This window comes from Emys orbicularis, chromosome 4 (assembly GCF_028017835.1).
Source record: "Emys orbicularis isolate rEmyOrb1 chromosome 4, rEmyOrb1.hap1, whole genome shotgun sequence".
Classification (NCBI taxonomy): domain Eukaryota; kingdom Metazoa; phylum Chordata; order Testudines; family Emydidae; genus Emys; species Emys orbicularis.
The window spans coordinates 148,606,965-148,633,940 of record NC_088686.1 but is presented as its reverse complement, the minus strand read 5'-3'; positions in this window follow the sequence as shown (position 1 = coordinate 148,633,940).

The window sequence follows — 26,976 nt, the reverse complement described above, 5'->3', positions numbered from 1 at the left end:
AGCACCCCGCCAACAGCAGCACAGAAGTAAGGGTGGCAATGTCATACCATGCCACCTTTACTTCTGCACTGCTGGGCAGCCGGAGAGTGGTGGCTGCTGACTGAGGGCCCAGCTCTATGGGCAGCAGTGCAGAAGTAAGGGTGACATGGTATGGCATTGCCACCCTTACTTCTGCGGTGCTGTCTTCAGAGCTGGGTGCCCAGCCAACAGGCACCGCTCTATGGCCGCCCGGCTCTGAAGGCAGAGTCACCACCAGTAGCAGTGCAGAAGTAAGGGTAGCAGTACCACAACCCTCCCTACAATAACCTTGTGCCCCCCCCCCACTCCACACCTCCTTTTTGGGTCAGGATCCCTACTATTACAACACCGTGAAATTTCAGATTTAAATAGCTGAAATCATGAAATTTCCATTTTTTAAAATCCTATGACCGTGAAATTGACTAACATGGACCATGAATTTGGTAGGGCCCTACCCATGAGACCAAACTGTGTTTAGCCAGGTTTAAAAAAGCCCTGGTAGTGATCAGGAGAAGTACAGCCATAACGGGTTTGCGCACAGCTGTGTTTACCTGTTGTGCAGCTCCCTTGTTTTGGTCATGTAGTAGGGTCTCCGGAAGGGAAGTAACGTTATCCCCATTTTACTGACTGGAAAGCCAGGACACAAAAGGTCAAGTGGTTTGGCTCTGGTCACGAAGAGTCCAAGAACCATGACGCCTGCTCCCGTGTGGTTGCCACTAGACATCCCTGGCTCCAGGGGTGTAAAACTCATTTTGCAACCCTGGGAAAATGAACAGTTGCGAGGAGTTCCAGTAAAGGCATTGAGCTGGAGACTGTGAGATGTACATAGAGAGATAATGGCTCACTGGAGTTCTGTGGGTCACAGTTTGGGACCTATGGGCTGGAAGCTTACCAGAGGTCACCCCAGCTCCAACATGGGGCTTTGGTAGGGGTCAATCCTTCAAACTCCACACCTGACTTTTCCCCAGGGTTACAAGTTCATAATGGTCTCTGCTTCAGAACCAGACCCAGACTGGGCAGATCAGCCTGTGAATTCACACAGCTCAGGGCTTTGATCACCAACCTCCGGGATCAGGTAACCAGCAGCCGATTACCTTCTCCTCCAGGTGCAGCTTCAAAAGGCTGAGTTTGTGCTTAGCTGGAGATGGGGAATTTGCATTAACCTCTCCCTAGGTATTCCCAGGAAATCCTCTTCACTTATTGGCCCAAAAGTCCATCCTTGTCTGGCACAATTTCAATATAGTTCTTTGAATGCCCAGGCCTCACATCATATCATCTCTCCCCTGCCCCAAAGAGGTTACATTCAATCCCAGCCCACAATAATACATAAACTTAGCATTTAATACATGCAACTTTTTCAAGGATATTGCAGGAAACTGCCTCAGCTGTCGCATCGAAAACAGAGGCAAGCATTTCATCCACATTTTTTGCTTCTTTTTCGTAACAATTCAAAAAGCTGATGAAAGTTTTCAAAACTCAAATACTTTCAGCCAGGCCTAGAACGCGAAGGCAAAGGGCACGGGGTGAAGTGGCAGTGAGTTGGTGTGAAAATCCCAAAGCAAGTTCACAGACAACGTCTCGCAGCGCTACTTCATGCACAGCGTCTGGCAGCTCCCCGGAGCAATCGTTTCTCTCTGGACAGTGGGAGGTGTGGCTCCAGCACTGCCGTTGACCACAATAGCATCAGAACAGCTTGTTAGAGGCGATAGTGCCGGCTATCTAGTCTGCTTTTCCTCTGATAAAGTATGTCTCTGGCTGCAGATTGCATTGTATCACCTTACCCACGCCGGTGACTGGCAACCTATTTCATCCCTCTGACACAGACTGTGGAAAGAACAGAAAATGGAATAAACTAATTCTTTGTAGCCCCTGACACTGTGATAACAACCAGGACTTGTAACAAGCCAATCCTTCCTTTCACAGCTTATCCTTAGCAAGCATCATGTTCCCCCTTGTGCGCTGGACCAAAGTCAACAGACGTCGAGATGTTCTGTGATAGCCAATTAAAAAGGGCAGGGATAAGATGAAACCCCTGTTGCCCACAACGGGACGATGTCTTTTAAGGATGATGTAACGTAGCCACCCAACTGGCTCAAGCTAATCTCCTAGGGACTGTCCCCATCACAGCCCTGTGCATCACTGTAGCTACATAGGGGATTTCTTCACCTAACTGAGGTGAGAACCAGCCACTTGCAGCAGAGAAATAAGACAGACTATTGCATGCAACTGCAGCTGGCCCCACTTCCTCTGCACATTCATCATGTGTCTGACATGTGCAGGGTGACGGGGAGAGAGTGCAGGTGGCGGCTGGCTCTGTATGGCGGAGCCTAGGGATCATGACGTAAAAAGGAACGAATGGGACCTGATTAGATGCCATAGCTAGATCCACTGAAACCTGACCTAGTGCTGAGGAAATGCTGTTCAGTCTGCCCCTCTAATGGGTGTTTTTCCCAGCTGCCCTCCTTTGTTGGACCCAGCATGACTCCAGAAGCCTCCTGCTACCAGAATCCAGAGAAGGAGGAGAGCCTCAGCTGGGCGACTCTGCAAAGCAAGTGTTGTGCATCAAGCAATTGGCTTGATTTACAGCAAACCCAGGAGAAGCCAATAAATGTCATGCCCAGGGGCGGCTGTATGTATTTTGCCACCCCAAACACGGCAGTCAGGTGGCTTTTGGTGGCGCGCCTGCGGGAGGTCCGCCCGTCCCGCGGCTTCGGCGTACCCGCTGCCGAATTGCCGCCAAAGCTGCGGGACCAGCGGACCTCCCGCAGGCACACTGCTGAAGGCTCCCTGACTGCTGCCCCCACAGCGACTGGCAGGCCGTCGCCCGCGGCTTGCCGCCCCAGGCACGCACTTGGTGCGCTGGTGCCTGGAGCCGCTCCTGGTCATGCCTGGGAATTCAGTGACCAGATCTTGACACTGGCAACAGTTTCCAGCACTGGATGCTGACATACTGACTACACAAGTGTCCAATCTCCAAGTGAATGCACCGGAACACAGGGATTGTCATTGCTGATTAGACTGGGGCCTGTCTAGCCCAGTCTCCTGTCTCTGCCAGTGGTCAGCACCACCTGCTTCAGTGGAAGGTGGAAGAAAATTGTAATGGAATAATCTGTCCCCAGGGAAGTTTCTTCCTGACCTCCATCAGCAATTGGGTTATGCCCTAATGCCTGAGGGTTTCTAGCCCTTATAAATGTTTTATCCTCTGAAGTGACTGTGGATTTTCTCATTAGCCATATGAATCCTTTCATAAATCCTAAACGTTGGCTTCAGCGATATCTTGTGGCAGCGAGTTCCATCGGGCATTGTGTAAGAAAGTATTTTCTTAATTATTGCTGCTCATTTACATTCTTGGTCTTGTATTGTGAAAGAGGAGAGGCCTTCTCCATCGCATTCATTATTTGGGGTACTTGAGTCATATCCCATCTTATTTGTCCCCACACTAAACCAAAGAGTCCCAATCTTTTCACTCTTTCCTCATCTGGAAGCCTTTCCAGGCCTCTGATCGTATATGAAAGATGGGGTGGGAGGTTATCTATATCTGTCAAGGGAGCATTTGTGGCAATCTGAAGATAAGTTGAACGCACAGCTAATTAAAGGTATTTATTTTAAATGCCTCGATTTGATTTATTAAGAACTAGAACATGTGCAAGATTGAATCAAAGGTTTTTTTTAACAAAATAAAAACTGCATCTGAATCCCGGTTAGCACAATAGAAGACCACTCCAGTCCAACCAGTTAAGTGTTAAGGATGGGAATTTATCGGCACCATTTTGGGGTAATGAAGGAGAATTTATCACATCATGATGTAATAATTATTTCCTTACATTCACTTCCAGCCTTAGAGTCAAACAAAGCCTTTGTTACTTGTCTGTCCTCAGATAGCAGCATTTCACATTTTGGTTCTCTTCTTGTATCGCTATATATTTACCAAAGTGTTTAAAGTAAAACAAATGTCTTTAGTTCCTTCTCTTCACTAACTCTAAATGCAGATTAAGATGTAGTTGGTATCAAACGCACATGGCAATAATTTTTCTGCGGGGGTTTAGATTTGGATGTAAAATGGAAATGCATGTTTACTGCCTGGCAATAACACTGCTGTGTATGCAAACAGCAATTAATACCTGCAGCCAATAGACATAAATCCACTGGTGACAGAATAACGGCGGCTAAAGAGGGGGAAATGAAAAGAAACTACAGTTCATTTGCATCTTTTTTGTGTAATTTTATTCGGATACAGCCGTTCTGAATGAAATGTAACTTCTAAGTACTGTTTGCCTGTATTGAGGCCACATTGTGAATGCAGGAGGCACTGAGTTGCAGCTGAGCATCTCTGAATGGTGATTAGCACAACAGAGCATACAGTAAGAGACTGATTTGAGTCAATTTCAGCCACAGCAAATCAAATATTCTTCCCCCTGGCAAACAGCACTGAAATCCTGAGTGTCCGACCGTCTCACTCTCTAATCCCGCACTGACCGGCTTGCAAACAATTGTGCATTTCAGTTTGTCAAAATATTATTTTTATTGAGTTTTATTTGAAACAATTCTAACATAGTAACCAAGCTGGGAGATTTCCATAACTTTCCAGACACTTCCAACAGAAATAGAGCGATTAGTAAATAGTTCTCTCCTTTCTCTGGCTTGTTTTGTATGAGTCAGACACGTTATTGGCTCAATACAGGGGTAACTGGGTGAACTCCTAGGGGGCCTGCGTTATATAGGGGGTCAGGCAAGAGGAGCGAATGGTCCTTTCTGGACTTGGACTCTCTGTGTCTGTTCTGTAGCTGGCGATCATCGGTTTGGGCAATTGATTAAAGATTACTGTAGGGGCTGGATAGCTCAGTGGTTTGAGCATTGGCCTGCTAAACCCAGGGTTGTGAGTTCAGCCCTTGAGGGGGCCACTTAGGGATCTGGGGCAAAATCAGTACTTGGTCCTGCTAGTGAAGGCAGGAGGCTGGACTCTATGACCTTTCAAGGTCCCTTCCAGTTCTAGGAGATAGGTATATCTCCATTTAATAATAAAGAAAAAAAGCTATTCTGCCCCACTTGCTGTACCCTGGTATAATTCTGTGACTTATCTGGCCAGTTGCAGCCAGAGTACACGGCTGAAATCTCAGCTCTCGGGAATGGGCTATAGGTAGAGATCGGTTCACACACACACTCCATAGTCATTAAAAGGCAACAGAAAAATTCTGCAAGAGGAGAGTGAAACTAAATGCACCTGGAGAATGACTTGTGGTGATGCACTTACTCACCTCTTTAAAACTCGTTTTTTTTTTCTAGTCAGGTCTCAGTTACCATTTCTTGGGGTTTTTTTGCTAATACTGCGCAACACTTGTGAGTCTTATTTACCCAATATTTGGCTGGGTCTAGAGAAGCAATAACCCAGTAAACTTCCCCCTGATCTCTGATTGGGGCTGCTGGGAACTACTGCTGTACAATTAATAATAATAAGACCCCAATCCTGCGCACACTGACCCATGTGTGTAGCTGTACCCACATAGGAGTCACATAGGACTATGCATATGAACAAAGTCACCTGATGCGTATGTATTGCTATTACACAGGAGCCCTAGGCAGGGACCTGCCTCCAAGGTGCTAGGCGCTGTACAATCACTGCACAAAAAGATGGTCTCTGCCCCAAAGAGCATACAAACTAATTGTTTGTAAGATTGGGGCCTAAATCATGACTTCAGTGATCAGCATCTGCCACCCACCACAGGTTAGTGCACAGATCTCTAAATACAGGCAAAACTGAAGAATTAAAAATACTTTGGCAAATAATCATGGCTTTTTAAAACATTTTACTCACTAGCTCTAATGAACCATGTGATTATGATAATGGCCTCTAGAATAATTTGAAATAACTGGCTTTTCACACTTTGGGTTATTAGATCTACAGTGTTCCAGTTTTAACACAGATGGTGTAAATCCCCCCTCCCCAGGGCTTTGTGAAGGTATCGAGGAGTGACAGGGAGCCATATCACCCATGCAGGCGCAGTCACACAGATGCCATCACTGCAGAGAAATGTCTGAAGACGTTCAGAGAGTGGAAGGAGGCAATGAAGATACTGAGTTACTGATGAGTGTGTATGTGCATCACCTGTTGGGTAACAAAGCCATTTATTTTGATAGAATATATTGTATTTATAAGCCAGGGTACCTGGCAGCACTGGCATGGTGATATCAATGCACCTCCCTAGAGACCATGCAGAGATGTCTAGGTAATGTCAGAGGATGTCTCTGGATGTGAGGAAAGGCAAAGCAAAGTCAATGCAGGCCGAGGGAGACAATGTTACTGATACCTTGAGGGGCAGAATCATTTGAAAGCAAGTCGAAGGGCATTGCATGGTCTGGCCTCAGCCACAGTGTCTCCCAGGCACACTGCACAGGGCTAAGAGAGTGTCTTGGGTTGTGTGGATGGTCTGAAATGGGCAGGCAAGTGCCTTCTGCCTCCTGTTCCTGGACGGGCTGAAAGGAAGGTGTCAAAAATACAAGACCATGCTGTTCATGGGCACCTTCCAGCAAGGGCTATGGACCAGACTGAGAGCCCAGTGAAGACAGGGGAGGACCTTCTGTTGAGTTTGGTGGGCTTTGGATCTGGGCTGGGAAGCAGAGGTGACAGGCGTCTGAGGAGAGAGCCTGTTTGCACCAGAATTCCAGCCCGGCTTTGCAGACGCCAAGAGCCTTGGAGAGTTCAGGGATCCTGGGACATTATCTTGACTGAACCTGTATGCAGTTGGTCTGTCTGCATTCAGAAAACTCCCAGTGCCCCAGCTGGGGAGCAGCCCAGCGGCTGTTGGGAGGTGTGGGGGATAATCTGGATGTGCATTTCATCCTTGGAGCATGATTCACCCAGGGGAAAAGATCCAGTTCTTTGGCCAAGGGCTTAAATGGAGCTCGCTCTCTGTCTCGCAACAGACGCTTGCAGGTTCTCACAGGTATTGTCAGTAATTATCACATGCGCCCACCTGTGAACAGTTGGGCTTTCTCAGACACTGGAGAGAAGAGGCAGCTCTTTGCCCTTATTGGCAGATAATTTAGTATGTGCTTTGGAAAAGTTAATTCTATACGAAAAGTGTGACTACGCCTGCATGGGTGACGTGGCTCTCTGTCACTCCTCGATACCTTCACAAAGCCCTGGGGAGAGGGGATTTACACCATTCAAAATCTCCAGGACTTGTGTTAAAACTTCTCCCCAAGGTGCATGAGGTGCCCATCGGATCCCCGCATGCTGGCTGTAGGGTTAACCCTTTCCTCTCGGCCGGATGCTGAGTAAGGAAGCCCGAATCTTTGGGGAGATGTCCTCAGGAGGCCTGGTTTTCAGAGGGGGGCAGGGGAAGGTGCTTAGTACTTTCTGAAATTCAGGCCCATTTTAAGGTGTCTCAGACTGGACTCCTAATCTGAGTGCCGGGGTAGTGTAGGGGTCTGACAATAGCCCCCTCTGGTGAGGAGGAAGCCCGACACAACCCACAGACCCGATCTGGAAATCTGATACTGATATTGAGCTGAATGAACTCCCAGGAAGCTGGGAGAGAACCTGCCAACTCCATCACCGGAAGCTGAGCTTGGAGGATCATGCCCATGTGGTGATGATGGCTGAAAGCAGCTGTGCTGATCTCATTATAGCCATGAGCTCCCCTCTAGGTTAAAATAACCAGCAAGAGCAGCCAGTCTGCTTTGTATTCTTGCAATCGGGGGTGCTACTCAGCTTATGTCTGGGGTCTGGCTCTGTGTGGTTCAGGACGCTATACAAATGTCTCCATTGGTTTCCTTTATCTCCTCCCTGCACTAGTCTGACTCCTTTCCTAGGCCAGACATTGGTTTCCCAGCTTGAGGGGCTGCCAGCAATTACTGCGGTCATCCTCCTGTTCCATCATTGCTCAGATTCCTTTCTTCTTCATCCAGTCCAATTCCAAGGCCAGAAGGGACCACTGTGATCCTCTGGTCTGGCCTCCTTTGTCACAGAGACTCTAGGGTTCCCCCAAACAATTCCTGTTTGAGTTAGGGCAGATCTTTTAGAAAACAGCCAAACTTGAATTGAAAATTGCCGGTGAAGGAGAATCCACAACACCTCTGGTAAATTGTTCCAGTGGTTAATTACCCTCAATGATAAAAATTTGCATCTTATTTCCATTCTGAATTTGTCTAGCTTCAAGTTCCAGCCACTGGATTGTGTTACACCTTTGGCTGCTAGACTGAAGAGCCCATTATTAAATATTTGTTCCCCATGTAGGTACCTAGAGGCAGTGATCAAGTCACCTCTTAACCTCCTCTTTGGTAAGATAATTAGGTTGAGCTCCTTACATCTACACTATAAGGTGTGTTTAATCATTCTTGTGGCTCTTCCCTGAACCTTCTCGGATTTATCAACTCCTCCTTGAACTGTGGCCAGCAGAACCGGATGCGATATTCTAGTAGCGGTCCTACCAGTGCCAAACACAGAGGTAATATCTCCCTGCTTCTACTTGCAATTCCCCTGCTAATGCTTCCAAGAGCTGCATTAGGCCTTTTGGCCACATCATCACACTGGGAGCTCATCTTCAGTTGATTATCCACCATGACCCCCAAGTCCTTTTCAGAGTCACAGCCTCCCAAGATAGTCCCCCATCCTGCACGTATGAGCTGCATGCTTTGTTCCTAGCCGTATGCATTTGCCTTTGGCTGTATTATCACAAGCTGCAGTAAGGATGGGTGAGCAGGAAGAAGAAGAGAGCAGGAGAATACCTTTTCCTGAGATCCTGCCCCTTCACCTTGTCAGTGATTGGAAAATACAAAGCCCCTTGTTTCCCTGCTATCCTGCTGTCCCTAACATGAGCCTTCTGGGTTTATTGCTTTATAGACAAGATTGTAAAGGTTGAAACTTGTTTTAAATCTAATAACAGAAGCAGTTTCAGGACAGGCACGCGTGCAGAATGATTGCAGCGAGTTCAGCAGGGAGAAGCAGCTAATAAGTATTCTAGGAAGCTGCCCTACGCCAACCTTCCATTTACTTTCTGTTAAATATGATGTAGAAGGTGAGAATATACCTGCAGTCTCCGTAAACGATTCTGCTGCAGCTGCCTTCACTAATCTCATGACACCCACTGTGTGGGGCAACAGGGGCTGGAGGGAGGGAGCTGATATGGATTGATTGTAATTAAGCCCACAGCACAGCACCTCGTTCCGGCTCTATGCCACAGTATTATGGCTAACATTTCACGTTAGCAGAGAGACTTCTTTGCACACAAATGCTGTACTAACCTGTGTTTATAAAAGCCACCGGGCTCAGAAGGTTATTAAAGCTGCAGGGAGACAGTGTGGGCTGGTGGAGAGGGCACTGAGCTGGGAGTCAGGAGACCAGTCAAATTCCTGGGTGACCTGGGGCAAATCACCTCGCTTCCCCTCTGTGTGCGCCCCAGTCGGGGACAGAATGGGGATAATGAGCCTGGCCCCTTTTGCAAGACTCTTTGTGATCCTGAGATAGAACGACACCTACGGGCACTAGCTCACCAATATGTATTCACTAGTCACAGAAACGTTACTTGGCCCATGCTAAGTAAGCCAAGTTCACTCCTGCTGGAACTCTACGGAGGCCGCGAGTGAGTCTGAGCCAATACATTGCATCCTTCCTTCTCGCCTCCTTTGGAGCGGTGTCTTGCTTCCACCCTGCCCCACTCTGCAAAACCAAAACACCCACTCCAGGTTCCTCTCACTCAGAAATGCTGACTCATGGAGCTGGGCTCAGAGTGATTATTTATGCTGGAGACGACAGTCCCATCTCGTTTGATGTCTCCGGCACTGTTAATTTTTTTTTCTTTGTGCATGGTAGGTTACTTGCAGCCTGAGGTATGGCTTATCGATGAGGTAAAGTACAAATAACGAGGCCGACGACAATTATTGTCCCAAGATGCCCTGGGTATGCTCTGCATTCTGGTTTATTGCTCATGTCTAATGGTCGCCTGTGATGTCTGGGTGCATATTTCACCGTTGAAAATGGGGTCCATAAACTTCCCCAGTAACAACAGCGAGAAATGCAATTAAAGGGAACTAGCCTCCTGCTTGCACACAATGCACACAGGTGAGGGGGGAACCTCCTTGTGCTGGTTGCTCCAAGAACTACGGTTCATTGTGAGTGCCCCAACCCCTCCAGCGTGGCAGAGGAAGCAGTTAAGCCACAGCAGGCGTCGGGCAGACCGTGAGGATAATCATTGGCCGGCAGGAGAGGGTGGTGCAAGCAACAGCCTAGAGCACAGGGCTTGGGAAGTGCCATGTGCCAAGCTCATTATTTCTGCTATGAGATGAACATGTGAACAAGTAAACTCACCGTTCGTTCCCTGGCACAGCTACACACTGTCCCTCACTCGGGGCAGGCTGTAAGCCTGCAGGCTCACTCAAAGGCTGTGCAATCCACAGGTGAGAACTGATCTTTAGACTGCCGCCGTTACTGATTGAGTACTTTGGTGGGGGCACTTTGGCCTTTGCCAGCCGTGCAAGGCCACATTGCCAACATCCGTCTGCGTCAGCTCCCTAGAGCAGGGATTTCTCTAGCATTAATGCCCAGGGTGCTGGATTTCCCCAGTCACCTTACTACACTGGGCAGGACTCTCCACACGGGGACATTTGTGTGGTCTTGTGGATGTGCATTTCTGCCCATCTGCTCTCAGAAAGGAATGAGGACGATTTTCTAGAGCGTGTAGCTGCATGGGGGAAGGGGTTGGGATGAGAAGCATTAATGCATCAGCAGAGCTGCTGAGGTGCTGGCCGGGGGCATTCTGTTTGGATGGAGAGAGGAAGAGGTTCCTCTTTTAGACATGAGTGTATGTGTGAGTGAGTGGTGCATGAGTGCACAGGTTGTGTCAGTGTACCAGTGACGGAGAGTGTGTGTGTGTGTGCGTGTGTGCGTGCGTGTGCGTGTGCGTGTGTGTGTGTGTGTGTGTGTGTGCGTGCGTGTGCACTAGGCCCCCAGGGCTAAGGAGCTAAGTTTTCACCACAGTCTATGGAGAAGGTGCAGGCACAGCTGAACGCTGCAAAGCAGCAGGAAATAGTGCAGCTCCCTTGTTAGTATTTTTTCTATTTGAAGGTGTCAGTGCGGTAGCTGGGTCAGTATCACCACAGCCATGTGATATACATTGCCCCAAATGTGTGGCTTCCCTCCATAGAATTCATGTCTGCAAGATGCTCACAACGCGTGGGAAAATACCAGCCTCACATGAGCACCTGCCGTCTTCAGTTTGCCAGATATTGAAGCTGGGATAGACACTCTATGGAAACCAACACATCTCCAAATGTACTTTGCAGCTGTAGCATTATCGCACACCGTGGACTTGGAATCGCGCTGTGTTTTGTGAACCACTTAATTCCCTATCAGATAGTCTTACAACAAATCCATGTAATGCGGTGGCTGCTGTACTGTCTGACCTGAAACGGATACACGGATGGGAGACAGTGAACAAGAAAAAAGAACAGGAGTACTTGTGGCACCTTAGAGACTAACACATTTATCTGTGAAAGTGAAAGTAGCCATATCAACTGTATGAGGCTAATTAATTAAGATGAGCTATCATACAGTTGGTATGGCTACTTTCACTTTTTCATGTTCTCTGTATGTATATATATCTTCTTACTATATGTTCCTTCTATGCATCTGATGAAGTGGGCTGTAGCCCACAAAAGCTTATGCTCAAATAAATGTGTTAGTCTCTAAGGTGCCACAAGGACTCCTGTTCTTTTTGCGGATACAGACTAACACGGCTGCTACTCTGAAAAGTAAACAAGTAGTTCAACTAGCCAGCCCATTTGCTGCTTGTGACTAGCCAGTCCTGTGACTAGAGTCCTGCTCTCTGGGAGCTCTGCTAAGGCAAGCTCTGAACTTATCAGAGTGGCAAGTCTCATATAGCTGTGCCCTTGTCTGACAACAGCAATTACATCTACTGTAATGCGCTCTCTTGAGAAACTCTGTAACAAAGGGATACTATGCGGCCAGCCACAGAGCAGGAAAAGTGCCTCTGCAAGGCACAGCTGAGAAAACAGCTGGGTGACCTTGGCACCTTCCAACAGCCAAGCAAAGAGCACATGGGAAGCTCGGCGATGGCATTGTTGCAATGTGCACGTGTAAAACAAGGGCTCTCCCCAGCCTAATGTACTGTCAAGGATAAGGAGAGGCTGTGAGGGGCCCAATCCTGCCAGCTATGGAGCATCACTTGCAAGGAGCCGAGAGCTCTATATAGCTCTTCATACCACAGTTGGCATCTCCAAGGATCAGGCCCAAACCACCACCCGTATAAAATCCCCCTCAGTGTAAGGCCAGCATCTCTCTTCACTGCAGTGAAGGCCACGCATCTCGCTCAGTTCAGGTACACTTTAGTGATGGGACAAGCTGGACGAGTGTGCCAGAGACAGAGCCCTCAGGTCTCTACCGGAAGAAGGGGTGGGTGCATTCTGTATTTATATTACAGTAGGGCACAGAGGCCCCAGTTAGGGTCAGTGGCCTGTTGTGCCATGTGCTGTACAGACCCATAAGAATACAAGGCACCTCCCTCAAAGCTCATCATCTAAGAAGATGAGCAACATGTGGAAATGGCAAAAGAGATACAGTCTAATCTGCATCTGCCCAATCAGAACTATCTATTCAGTTGGTAAAGGCACAGAGTGAAATCTATTATAGTGATATACAATTATATAAATGTAACAAAATTATATAATTAAAATCAGATGGAGTTATAGTAAGTGCCATCTAATCCCATCTGTCTCGGGAGCCCTTAATTATTGGTCCATTTCTGGGAGCCATTACAACAGTTGGGTGTTGATAGAAAGAGGAAATACAGAATCGTTGGGACATAATCTCATTTCTAGTTTCTTGATTGTAGCTCTCACTCCCCAGAAACAGGGCTTTCCATATCGTGGGCAACATGACACCATTCATGACACAGATCTAATTGTCTCTTGTGTACTGCCCTCTAACGGTTATTATCACCGTTATTAACAATTACCTTTTAAAACCAGATTCTGTGAATCATTTGAAAGTATTCTCTCTCTCTCTCTCTCTCTCTCTCTTTTTATTCCCCAGGAGAGTTTTGACTTCAAGGCAGCCCCAAACACACAGCAACATTTGAGGAATGGATTCGCTGAACTGACAAGTGCCAAAAAATGACCAGAATTTAAAATGCTGAGAAAGCATCTATTTCACTGAGTTGAAACCGCATTTGAGTCTGATGTATAAGTATCAGTAAAGGTCTCCCAGGGAATTCATATTAGGAGCTGTCTGTCAAGGGCAAAGTGTGCTCATTACTTTCATATATTTATTTTAGCATCTCCCCCCACATTGTCTGTCTGGCCCACTATGCTAACAATAGACTGGCTCCTTTGTTCTATCCCTTGCTGAGCCATATACATGGAAGGAAACACAATGGCTGGTATATTGGCAACCATCACAGTACTGGAGATGCAGTATGACGCCCTTCCAGTCCCTTCTGGCATGTCAGATCTCCTCCTCCAGAATGAGAAACAGAGGCAGATTCCATCAGCCGTGGCAAGGAGCCCCAGCCACAGGGCACACCAGAAAGGGTGGGTTGCACCCAGACATGGCCATGTTCCAATGCGTCTCATTTTTCCTCCACTCTGGGGTGCAGGAGGACAATGGGATTCTATACACAGCTCCCCCGTCACCCGGTTCTCAAAACATCCCCATCAAAACGACTGAGGAAGACGGCTATAAAAAGCTGTAGCATTGTTAAGAAAGTGACAGGAGGGTTTGGCGGAAATGACAAACATCACCAGGAGCTACTCTGAGCCTTACATCCGCTCTTAGCGGCACCTGTCTCAGAGTCTCATTAGAAAGCCATTGCAAGAGGAGAGAGTGAGAATCTTATCTCAGAAGCGTTGTAATCATTGGGGTCATCCCGCTCCCAGAAGGTTAAGCACACAGATTTCAGGCTGACTAGATTCCTAATTGATTATGTTCTCCCATAATTACACCCTGGTTGTATCTTTAAGAATAGCTTGCCTGTATGCAGCTGAAATGGAAAGTGAGTGGAGCAAGCTAACGTTTTTTCATCGGACAGACTAAAATCAGTCTGTCTGAGCAACAAAGGGCACCGAAACTATACCCTACCCATGACTCTCGGTAGGAAAATAAAACCCCACGCGTACACCAGCTTCCTGGTCCCAAGAGGCATTCAGGGCACTTGGCTCTGCTTCTGAAGGTACCTGTTAAATGGGTTTGTTAAATGCGACCTAAGCAAGGCAGGGAGAAGAGAAACACTTCTTTCTGCTTTGTCGTCTCGCCAGCACGTCACTGACCTTGTTCCAGATCCTTCGGACCTAATTGGGCTGCAGAGCGTTTTTCCTGACACGGCCCAGGGCTACTGTCAGTTTGTCCACGGCTCTCTCAACTCAGCCCCAGGTGCAGATGCCTGTGAACTCAGCCAGATCTGAATCAAGCTAAAATGGTGACATTCCCCAAGAGAGCCCATTGAACAATTACAAACAAATTCTACTCACGGTAGAAGATGAGCATACATTGTAGCTCGTCGTGATACCAACAGGCGGAGGAGGGGATGGGGAGGAGCCAGAGACAGAAGGGGATATAGAATTGTATCCGTTTTGAGTCCAGATGGAGGAGGAGGTTTGTGCTCTAAGCTAATCCTCTTTGCACATAGGGTTAAAAATGAGCTTGTCAAGGAACTGACAAGGCAACGAACGTTCCTTAAGTGAGATCCACTCCTGTGCACAAAACCAGGACAGGGCCCGCTTTGAGGACCGCTGATCATGGATGACTATGACCCTTTTAGAGAGTCCGGCAGCATTCTAACTGAACAGTAATAAATGGTCATTAACGATGCCAAGCATCACCCGAAACTGACAGAGACTGCTCAGACAGGCCAAAGAGAAACAGAAAGATGTTCACTGCTGTTGGCAAAGCGTTGTGAACATACAAGCCTGCGTTACAACAGGCAGCAATGCTCTGGGGGCTGTTTTGGGAATGAAGTTTTGCTAAGTCAGGTTTAATGTAATTGCTGTTTAACTGGGTCGGAGTTAAACCAATAAATGCCTGCATCCAAACAGGCGAGAAAATGTTATTCGGTCCTGGAAAGAAAAACAACTGAGGATTGTAGTGACCGTATAAGGATGAATCACAGCCTCTTCGGGATCTGAGATCAGTTTCATAGCTTGGTCTTCAATGAGTATACACCCTGTACGATATACATGGCCATGGACTGGCCAGAGAGCCTGTTCATGTAACTTCCTCCTTTCCATCTCCAGCTGGGGAAATGAACATCCTGCATCTACCCTTGCTTTGTGTAATGGGCTGAGAAGCCTCATGGATATTTTATGGGCAGATTATCAGCAGGTTGGGTGCTGAGCACTTGAAAAGTTGGCCCTAGGTTTGGGAGTATTTTTCATGATATAGAATAATTGGGGCTGGGTGACTCCATTCAGATAAAATCAGAATTGGCACAAATCTTCTCCAGCACCACCCAAACGTCAATCCTTAAACCAAGCCTAACATCAAAAAAGTTGGGTTCCTTTTTAAAGTGTTTGTGTTTCTGCCCTTCCCAGTTTCCTTTGGGATTGGAAAGATACAGCACGAAGGGCCATTTACGCATTATCCAGAGCCCAGCTAAAGCCAGAAGCTGTGGGCAAACTTCCACCTCAGCCTTATCAGAGTGCATGGTCTGTGAATGCCATTTGACACTCACCCATCACTTACTGTTACACGCTGCAAAAGCTGTGTTGTCTTTTTTTTTTTTTTTAAATAACAAACTATTTAATAATTCAGCAGCTTTCGTTGTTTTAGTTACAATCTGCTAGGCACAAATTGCGGGATGGAGAGGAAACTGGCAAAGAAGTGAGCATTCGAGATGCTGTTCACAAGACAGATGAGAACAAAACAGACCCGTGTCTAATAGTGACACTAAATATTTTATTTTGCTGGCAACGTGCTCTATGTCTTTGAACTATACATCAAGCCTTGGCATGAAAACTGCAATGTTAGAAGTTTCCCACACTTATATTTGGAGTTGTGATAGCAAACAAGTCATGCAGCCAACAGGAGTTTCCTGCTTTCAGTGAGTGATCAAGGACACGCGTTTATAACTCTTTCTCTCTGTAATTGTTAGTCTGCAATGCAAAAAAGGGCCCTGATCCTGCACCTTGAACCAAATAGGTGTTTGGTCACTAATTTTAATTCAATATTAAGCACTATAATGCTGATCGCAGATGGTAGAATTAGGGGCTCTTGGAATATATCCACTTCTCTCTGTCTAGGTACATTCTCCATCATGGTAGTATCTAAGCACTTCCCAATATTTATAGATTTATCACAACACACCTATGAGCTAATTTGACAGCTGGGGAGCTGAGGTACACATAGAGATGTAGGGCACGTCTACACTATACACTAAGCCTAGGCGTTGAGTCAGGATTGAGCCAGAACCCCTCTTCCATCTACACACAAATCAGTCTGGCTTGGGTCAGCAAGCACACCGGCCTGGAGTCCTAGGACCCTGCTGGGGGCGGGGGGAGTCGGAGCCTGAGTCCCCTGTCATTTTGCAGTGTGGATGCAGCTCAAGCCCCAGACCAGGGTCAGAAGATCTGCGTGGTGTAGTAGGGATGTGTTAGCACAGCTGGTAAGACCTGGGGCCAGCGACTGCAAACCCAGGTTTACAATGCAGTGTGGACACTCAAACATGGGCTTGGAAACACTGAGTCCACAAACCTGAATCCCACAGACCTGGGTTTCCTATGCAGTGTGGACATAGTAGGACAAGTGATTTGCCTAAGGTCACACAAGGAGTCTGCAGCAAAACAGGGACTGACCCCTGCACTCCTGCCTATCAGTCCAGTGCCTTAACCAACAGACCACCCTTCCTTCCCTGTGTGCGCATGCGTGGAACACAGTCCTCTCTGGGAGTATGCTGCAACTCCTTGCTATAATAGTGCCTTCTCTTCAGTGTGCTGAAAGACATGCTCACTTAGCCAACCATGCAGGGGCCAGAGTCTGAAGCTACTTAATCTTGTGCTGAACACAGCACCCACAGACAGGGCTGCTGACTTCAGTAGGAGGTTTGGGAGTTCATTAGCTTTGAAGATCTGACATGAGTGTTTGCAGAGCCAGAGAGCTTTGCTGGCTTCACGGTGGGGAGGCAGCAGTGTTTGGTGACAGAGATGAGCAAAGAAAGCTGAGGGAGCTGGTGACACTCACAAAAAGCAGAGACACCAATCACGGAAGAGGGAGTTTTTTCAAAGGCTCGTAACTGCAGAAGAATCTGAAGCATTCTCTTCTTGCACCACAGAGAGAAATCTTTACGGCCAGCTCTCGCTGAGGCCTTCAAAACCACCTCAGAGGGACCTTGTGGGCGGCAGTGGAAATAGCAGATTGCAGAAGAGGACTAGAAGGGCAGCAGCTGAAATGCAGAGATGAACCAGAGGCAGGTGCTTAAAAGTGAACCTCTAGTTTCAGAACAACATGGTCATGACTCTTGCAGTGGAACTGGGAACCTGTTTGTTCAGTGATCACAGCAGCAGAGAAATCCGCAGCTTTCATTCATTTGTTTAGTTATTTATTTTACAAGTGCCATCATGTCAGATTAAAGGGAAAGAAAATTGGAGGAGGTGGTGGGGAGATGAAAGAGGTGAAAAAAACAAAGCGGAACACTTATTTCACTTGAGTGTGTGTGTGGGGGGGAACCTAGGGAAAAATGATTTGTAAAACAGCAAAGTGAGATGCAGTGTCTGACACTTATACATTGTGAAAAGTGATAGCGTATACTAGAAGGAAGCAGAGGAAGGCACTCTGCATCGCGAAAGCAAAGCAGCCAGAAAAAAATATCCTGTAACAGAAAATCAAAAACAATTATTTATAGGCAGCAAAGCCAGGAAAGTGTATTTGTTATGCAGGAAATAGACATATTTATATCAGTGGACCAAAGAGAGTTTCTATAGATTTAATTTGCAACAAATACCATTTATTTGATAGTTTGTGTGACTGGACAGCTTTTCACAATCTCCTGTTTAAAAGCATAGACGAGTTACACAGACATTGATCGGTGCTTATGACGACTCTACGTACTGTAAAACCGAGCTCTCCAAAAGCCATTGGATCAGACCCTAAATCTGTACCTCACATTTGCTTTGCTCTGTGGGAGGAATATCGTCATCTGCAGGTTTCCATAATGGAGACATCTGGCACCTCTAATGTTCCAGCACCTGGCACTGTCTTGGTAAATATCTCCTCGGGGTCTTGCAAAGCTCTGCTCCCTGGGGAGAAGCACTGCAAGAAACTCTGTCTTTTTAAAAACAGCCAAATGCAGCCATAACACATTCTGCACCCAGCCCACGCTGCAAGTGTGTGAAGCACCTCACTGCCAGGAGGTGTTATTCTATAGCACAGTTTCTGTTCGTTCTGCTGCTCAAAATAAACCCACGGCCGCACTGGATACTCATGCTCCGCTACAGTGGAACCTGCTGCATCCGGAACCCTGCTGGGAAACTACTGCCAAATACAGCTTCACCAGCAGTGTGTTGGGTGACCATTAGCAATAAGTTACAGCGAGCACAGATCTGCTACCAAATGTGGCTAGGACCTTGCTGGCCGAGAGACTGCACCACCCTGACTGAAATGGAAATGGGGCCTCCAGCTTCCTGCCATGGGTATCAGTTCAGCAAACCTCTAACATAAACCCTCCTGTTACCTGTGTCTACTTGTGTGACAGTATTGCCTACGGGCCCCTACTACCACTGAGTGCGTTGTGCTCAGCGCTGTACAAATACACAGAGACAGTCCCTGCCTCAGCTTATAATCAAGTCAGACAAAAGGTGCGAGGGGCAATAGAGACCCAGAGAGGGGAAATGACTCACCCAAGGTTGCACAGCAAATCAGTGACAGAGCTGAAAACAGAACCCAGGTCTCCACCTACTAGGCCATGCTGCCGTCCCTCTCTCTATATTTATATGATGCTCTTGACCACAGGATCTGAGCACCTGATACTGGAATTTCTCTCTCTCTCTCTCTCTCTCTCTCTCTTTTTATTCTTGTTTTCACCAAATAATATATTGTGACCAGGGGCGGCTCTATGTTTTTTGCCGCCCCAAGCACGGCAGTCAGGCGGCCTTTGGCGGCATGCCTGCGGGCGGTCCGCGGTCACGCGGATTCGGCGGCGTTTCTGCGGGTGATCTGCCGGTCCCGCGGTTTCGGTGTACCCGGCGCCGAATTGCCGCCAAAACCGTGGGACCGGCGGACCTCCCGCAGGCACGCCGCCGAAGGCCACCTGTCTGCCACCCTCACAACGACCGGCACGCCGCCCCTCGCGGCTTGCCGCCCCAGGCACGTGCTTGCTGCGCTGGTGCCTGGAGCTGCCCCTGAGTGTGACCAATTGACTATAATGTGACTTATAGCTGCATAATTTGTAACCAATTTCCTGCATAGCACTGCATTTCAAACATGCATGTTATCAGATTAAAACAAACATAACAGGTACACTGTTTTCCTCACCTTGGGGCTTCGATCCCTGTTTGTTACTATCAAACACTGATACAGATTTGTGCTAGTTGCATTCTGGAGTCTAAATAGGGGTTTCAGGGGTTCAGAATCATGTGAACTGCTTTGTATCTTAATTAGCAGTCTCTAACTCAGTGAGTACTGGTCTTCATCTCTTCTCTTTCCAAATGACCTATCCCTATGATATCGAAGCCCCTAGTTCTGTCTCCAGCAAGAGACCTGCATCTCTGCCACAAAGAGAAACACCTTCGACCTCCTGCCTGCAACCTGGAACAACCCTCTCCCCTCCCACTACCAGCCTGCAGTCCATCACAGCTCACAGTTCTAGAGATCCTATCTCCCTGCTTGGAGACAGACTGGGCCCCAGGCCATTTCTGTCTTCTTTTGGCCTCAAGTCCCAATGTCATCTAATTCCCCATGCTGTTTTCTGGCTTGATGGAGGAGTCAGGAACCAACACACCACACAGACACTGGCAATGCTTACTAGAGAATTGTGGATGGATGGAGAGTCAATCCCCTAGGAATCAGTCTTCCCTGCAGAGTGCTTAGCCCGATGCTAAAGTACCAGCCAGCCAGGCATTAGTGAATTTCCTAAGGGCTAAGAGCATCACTTAAACATTTTCTATTTATAAATGGTGACATTAAAAAGAGTTTAGGATTTAAACAGCCAATAAAGGCCAATATTTGCTAGGATCGCTGCTTTCTTCTTTGCTTTCATGTAGCCCTCTTCTAACTTCCTCTCCCTTCATAATTATTACACTCCATTAGATTCCTTTGGCATTTTTCTGTACTTTATTAAAATTAATAAAATATGTAAAATTGTGAAGAGAGAAAATAATGGCGTTTACTGCCAAGCTAATGACTTCTGGAGTTGAACTTGGAGTTTCCAGAAACATTTGTTTTTGTCTTGGCCAACTCAAACTGTGAAATGTACTGATTTTGGAGTTTTCACTATTTTCCTCCAAGCTACATGAGTTTTCTAGCTCAGAAAGGCTAGAGTGTGTGTGTGTGTGTGTGTGTGTGTGTCGGAGGGGGAGGTGCGGAGGGAGGCTTTGGGTTTTTCATTTGATTAAAAAAAATCATATTCTCTTTAATTTCCATAAATATCTCTGCAGCTTTCAGTGGTTTGTTTATTTTCCAAGAGCTCTGGGGATTTTGCACTGAAAAGTTCAAAAGATTTGCTAAAAAGTTAGAAAAATCAATTGTCAAAATTTAGTGCCTTTTAAAAAATATCTATCTATCTATCTATCTATTTTTTCTGTAGCTCTCTATTGGTTTAAAAATGATCAAATCCATAATTGTGCAGATTAAAATGTAAAGCCTCCATCCAGCTAATGCTTAATGTTAAGCATGTGAAGAGCCTCAATAAGTGTGCATAAAGTGCAGGATCCTGGCCTAAGTTATGAAGGCCGGGAGTTAATTCCTGTAATTATGATTGATTTTTTTTCTTTTTCTTTGCAAGAATGTTTGCATCTCCCTGCACACACGTAATTCTCATAACAAACTAATTGTTATAATTATGGCCAATTGTTTCCATGTAAATTGTATTAAAAAAACCCACTTTCAGTTGATTGTCAGTGTTTAATCAGATCATGAGAAGTGTTAATCTTCAAGAACAATTGGCAATTACAAAGCCTAGAAGTTATTTGCTGTGCATTGATTAGTCTAAGCAGGAGGGCCCATATTTCAGACCCATATGTCAGGGGGAGGAGGACACAAATGCCTTAGAAACTTTCATGCCATTATTGCAGTGACACCTTGAGGCTCAACGGAGATCAGCCCCTGAATTATGTTTGATGCTGTGCAGAAACGCATGGAGGGACAATACCAGACTCTAAGAACTAGCCAGACTAAGACAGATGAATTCCCCGATGGAGTATATGTAGGGAGACCCTCATGAAGGGGAGCAGTTATTAACTGGGGACCAGGCATAGCCCATCGTGGAAAAGCCAGCCAGAGAGGGGAGGAAAGGCAGAAGAGCCAATGGCTGGAAGCTGAGTCCAGACAAATGTGAATTAGACACACGTCGCAGTCTCCAGCTTCTGATGTCTTCAGCTCAAGACTGGCTGCCTTTGTGGAAGGTGCTTGAGCCAACCCCAGGTTAGGGGGTGTAATTTAATGAGTGTAATGGCCTATGCTGTAAAGAAGGTGAGGCCTTAAACTCTGTGAATCTATGACATCTGCGAGGAGACCCCATGGACGTCCCCCTCCCCCACCCCAACAACATCCCTTCAGGGTGCAGGTTTCCCCCTCGACAGAAAAATACCCCCCTGCAGTGTCTGCCCCAAACATGGTAACACCCCACCCCCCCTTCCTGAAATAATTTGGGCCTCGTTCTTGTTTCGCTATAAACAGTTTCCCCCTGAAATGCACTAAGTAGAAAGATTCCAGGGCATCTGCATAGTGGTATTTAAGGGGGCTAGAGAACCCAAGACGCAAATGAAGATATTTTCTTTTTAGCCACACATTCCTGATGTAACGTACGCTGACCTGTCTGCTATCTACTAGGAGAGATTCCCAGCTCAGAGCAATGGCCCTGCTTTATACGTACATATGAAAGGGAAATTTACTCCGGCCAAGGGTTGAATATGAGCCCCATAGAAAGGAGCCATTGTGCCCTTGGTAACTGTCATGCACTAGGATTCATAGTGAGAAGGAAACACGAAACTGAGGGTACGTCTATACTTACCTCCGGGTCCGGCGGTAAGCAATCGATCTTCTGGGATCGATTTATCGCGTCTTGTCTAGACGCGATAAATCGATCCCGGATCGATCCCGGAAGTGCTCGCCGTCGACGCCGGTACTCCTGCTCCGCGAGAAGAGTACGCGGAGTAGACGGGGGAGCTTGCCTGCCACATCTGGACCCGCGGTAAGTTCGAACTAAGGTACTTCGACTTCAGCTGTTGCGTATCTTAGTTCGAAGTGGGGGGTTAGTGTGGACCAGGCCTGAGAATTTAAGCTGCTTAACTCTGTTAGGAGCCGGCACTTTTAGCATTGCTGTGGACTATAAGTGGGTCCCGTTGCTTTGTAAATCAAGTGCAAAGGGCCCGATCCAAAGCCGACTGAAATCAGTGGGGATTTTCCCATGTTTTGAATCAGACCCTAATTGCAGAAATGAAAGGATCCAGAGAAAGCGATGATGAAAGATGAAAACTTTCCCCTGCTTTGCAGAATTGTGTTTCCTGCACCCAAAGCCTGCCGAAGCCAACTCCATAAAAAATATATCAAAAAACAAACGACCCAGCCACAAAGGACAAAACAGGAGCAGCCTCCTCCGCTGTGTCCCCTGCTCTCCTGGAAATATTAGCATGCATTATCCTGGACTTTGCAGGTCTTGTGCCCTCTTACAGCTTTCTGCAACAAATATAGTCCTGGGGAAAAGTATTGATTAAATGAATACAGACTAATGAGGTGCAAGCAGTAGTGATGAAAGCAGTTAATTGCTTATTGTGCTTTCCTTTGGCTGGTCCCAGGCGATTTTTTCACCAATGAATAATTCATCAGCCACTGGCACATAAATAATGTCTCCTTATTTGCATTTAAGCATCATTCATTAGGAAGAAGCTAGAAAACAGCATCTATCCATTGACTAATAGCAGGCCTATTCATACTCTCCAGGGCCGGGTTAGTCAATAAGAGGACCGCGGGCCAAATCCAGACTGCCAGACACTTTTGAACAGACCCTGAAATCTTTTTATTTACTTATTATTATCATTATTGTTGTTATTTTCTCTGGAGTCTGGACCTTGACTATCCCTTGACCAAGAAATTTGAACCATAACAAAAAATAATTGACTAACCCTTCTCTAGGGTTAGCTTCTTCCGATGACAGTGCGAGGCCCGAAGATGCGCTGATGGCATTTCACAGATTCTGTGGCACCAGAGAAGAGAAGAATATCCTTCATCTTCCAACTGAGCTTGGGGTGTATTGGCCTTGTGCCTTCAATTCCTTTTGTCGTTAGCATGCACGGTGCTGAATCGTCACATCTTACCCCTTTCATCACTGCTTGGAAGGTGATTTCTGATATGGTTTGTTCCTTCTTTTCACCCTGCTTGCAGTACAAGGGGGCTTTAGCAGGTAGCCCTGCGGTAGTGGACTTAGCTATTATTATTACATATATGACAGTAACACCCAATTTGTACTGGGTTGTCTTGGACTTACAAGAAGACACAGTTGGTGTCCAAAGAGCTTGCAGCTGAAAGGAAGTCAGAAAGCAGATGAAAAGTAGGGGAAAGGTATACAATACACAGCAAAGTGAGTGAAGGTTGGCACTTGGCTTATTAGTTGCCTTTTAAAATATATATTTGTCTCTTTCTATTTCACGTCTGGCTGTGTCAGTGACCAATTGGTGTAAGTGAACTGTACGGCCCTGTGTGCCGGAGTGAAAAGCATTATTGCTGCATCATTCCAACACCCCCAAACCCTCTTCAGAGGACATTATGGTTGCCAGGTGAAGCACTCGAAGGCCCGGAAATATCAGCGTGAAGGTTGCCTTGGTGCTAGCCCACTGCGCAGGGAGTGTTCCCCAGAGAGTCTGGCTTCGTTATCATATGTGGAGCAGAAACTGGGGGGGTCTCAGTCAAGCTCCCCCCATAGTCTGACACCAACATCCACAATAGCAATAAAATCCCTCCACCGCCATTTGCACTAACTGACCCACTTATTGGCCTGGCTGAGGGCTGAATGAGCCAGGGGTGCAGTGCAAGCTCCCTGCTCAGGCCTAGAAGCGCCTCCCATGCAGATCTCAGCTGACGCCCATTCACAGTGTGCAGCAAGAGGAAACCTCCATCACCAATAGAAACTACCAGTGGCATTTCCCTGTGTGTATCAAGAGCAGGACAACCCTTAGCTAAGAGTTCTGCATGGCTGAACTGTCTGTCAGCAACATGTTAGACAGGGGTCAGACATCACACCCTTGTCTAACACGATTTGTTCCTGACAGGGAATGGGCAGCAAGTGAGTCCTCAAGGCTCCCTGTAACTGACAGCATCTGGGAAAGAGGCGACGGCCTCACCACTCAGAAATGAGGCTTATTATTGACATCGCTGCATGCTCCACGGTGCTGATAATCCAGATCTCCTGGTAGGGCGGCTCTGTCTGAGAGACCCAACAAATCCCTCCTAATCCATTTCTTAAACTCTATTTTACAAGTGCCTATAACAGAGCTGGGACAGTGTTTATCATTTCACTTTGGTCTAATTTTGGTTTCCAAACGCATTTTCTTTCCAAATGAGGTGGTGTTATTAATATTAATAAAGCACTTTGGTGGAACCTTTCGTCTAGATTCCCAAGCACTTTACAATCGCTCCATCATCCTCACAGCCATAATGGGGGCAGGTGAGGATTAATCCCAGTTTTGCAGATGGGGAAATTGAAACACAAAGTTTTTGAACAACACTTGAATTGCTGTCAGACCCACAACTAGAGTCCAAGTCTCCTGACTCCAGATAGACCCTAACTAATGAACCACAGTCTGATTCCTTTCTCTAAAACACAGGAGAGTCCAGAAAGAAAATGTAGGTGGTGAGTTGGCCCAACAAACAAAAGAGTTTCTTTCGTCCTGGAAATAAGTCTCTCAGAAAAGTAACACCAAAAAGCTAAAACTAATTAAAAGGAAATCTGCATTAATAGTAAAGCTGGTTGGAAAATGGGGATTAGAGGAGCATGAGTTTCTGCTGAAATTTTCAACAAATATGAAAAACGGGGTGTGGGTTTTTTTATTAAAGTTTTCCATGGAAAATTTTGAGTTTTCATCAAAACACCCCAAACCAAAAAAGGTTTTGTCTGAAAAATTTTCAGTTTTGATGAAAAGTTGAAGTTGTCCATGTAAAGCAGACACTTTGTGTGCAAATTTTTGTGTTGTGGAAAATCCAATTTTCTGTTGAAACACAGTTTAGACCCTAATTAACAGGATCTAAACATAACAGCAGCAGCAACAACAACAAACCACAAAGCAGAAGCATTACTGGTGGAACCAGACCAGAAAATGAAACCATCTGTTTGAAGTTCTCCAACTGCCATTTTTTGCCCATGTTCTGAATTGCCACTTTTTGACATTAGTTATTACAGTGCCTGAAAGCCATGCCCTGTGGTTGACAGGGGTTCTGGCATCTGTCATGGCACGTCTTGGAAGCGGATTAAACTAATTCAGAATAAGGGTATGTCTACACTGCCGCGCTAGTTCGGCGGCTGGGGATCGAAGTTCCGGGTTCGATTTATCGCGTCTGGTGTGGACGCGATAAATCGAACCAGGAAGTGCTCGCCGTCGACTGCGGTACTCCAGCTAGACGAGAGGAGTACCGCGGAGTCGACGGGGAGCCTGCCTGCCGCGTGTGGACCGCGTCTGAACCGCGGTAAGTTTGAAGTAAGGTATGTCGAATTCAGCTACATTATTCACGTAGCTGAATTTGCGTACCTTACTTCGACTTGGGGGGTAAGTGTAGACCAAGCCTCAGGCACTCTTATTCTAGAATAAAAGCATCCACACATGGCGTTAATTAGAAATAGTTAATTCTCTTTAAATCCATACCCTGCATTATTCCAGATTAATTTTCATGTGCAGACAAGTCTTTCATTTGGAGCCCAACTCTAATGGAAAGTCATTTACATGCTTTTGAAACTCTCAGCTGAAGTATACTAAGAAAATGGGCCAGATCCAAACCCCACGGAAGTGAACAGAAAGATTCTGATGGACTTTGACGGGCTTTGGAGCAGACCCAATGGGATTAACGATATTGCGCCAAAAGTACAAATTGATCTGGCTCCCACGTTACGCTGTTAGCCAAATCCATCCCTGAGATAAGGCCAGGTTCAGTGGAGTTACACCAGGGATGAGTTTAGCCCTGTGTGTTCATAATATAACATCTCAGCTTCATCTTTAGAGCTAGATATTTAAACAGTGAAGGGAGATATGCTGTAGGAATGGTCAGTGTTACCAGGCAAAGGGCCTGAGGTGAATTGCATTGCAGAAGGCCACCGGAAAAAAATCTCTTTCTAAAATATAATGAGTTTATTTTATTTGTGAATGCTTGTGGGTTCTGCAGCTTCTCCATCAATCTCTGAGTGCGTGTAGTAAAATATTACACATGAAAATCTATACGAGCGGGCACATTTAGTCACATCATCTGGAGAAATAAATGGATGTCCCTCCCTTTGCATTCGCTTTATTTTAGGAACACATCTTCCACCCATGTGTCTTCAAGCTGGAATGAACCTCACACCTGAAGCTATCCGGTTACACTTCCACCCCCAACAGAGTCACTGGGAAAGTCTTAAGTCCCCAATCAAGGGAGGCGTTCACAGAAATCAAACACAAACCTCGTCTGGAACTTATAGAATATCAGGGTTGGAAGGGACCTCAGGAGGTCTTCTAGTCCAACCCCCTGCTCAAAACAGGACCAATCCCCAGATGGATTTTTACCCCAGTTCCCTAAATGGCCCCCTCAAGGATTGAACTCACAATTCTGGGTTTAGCAGG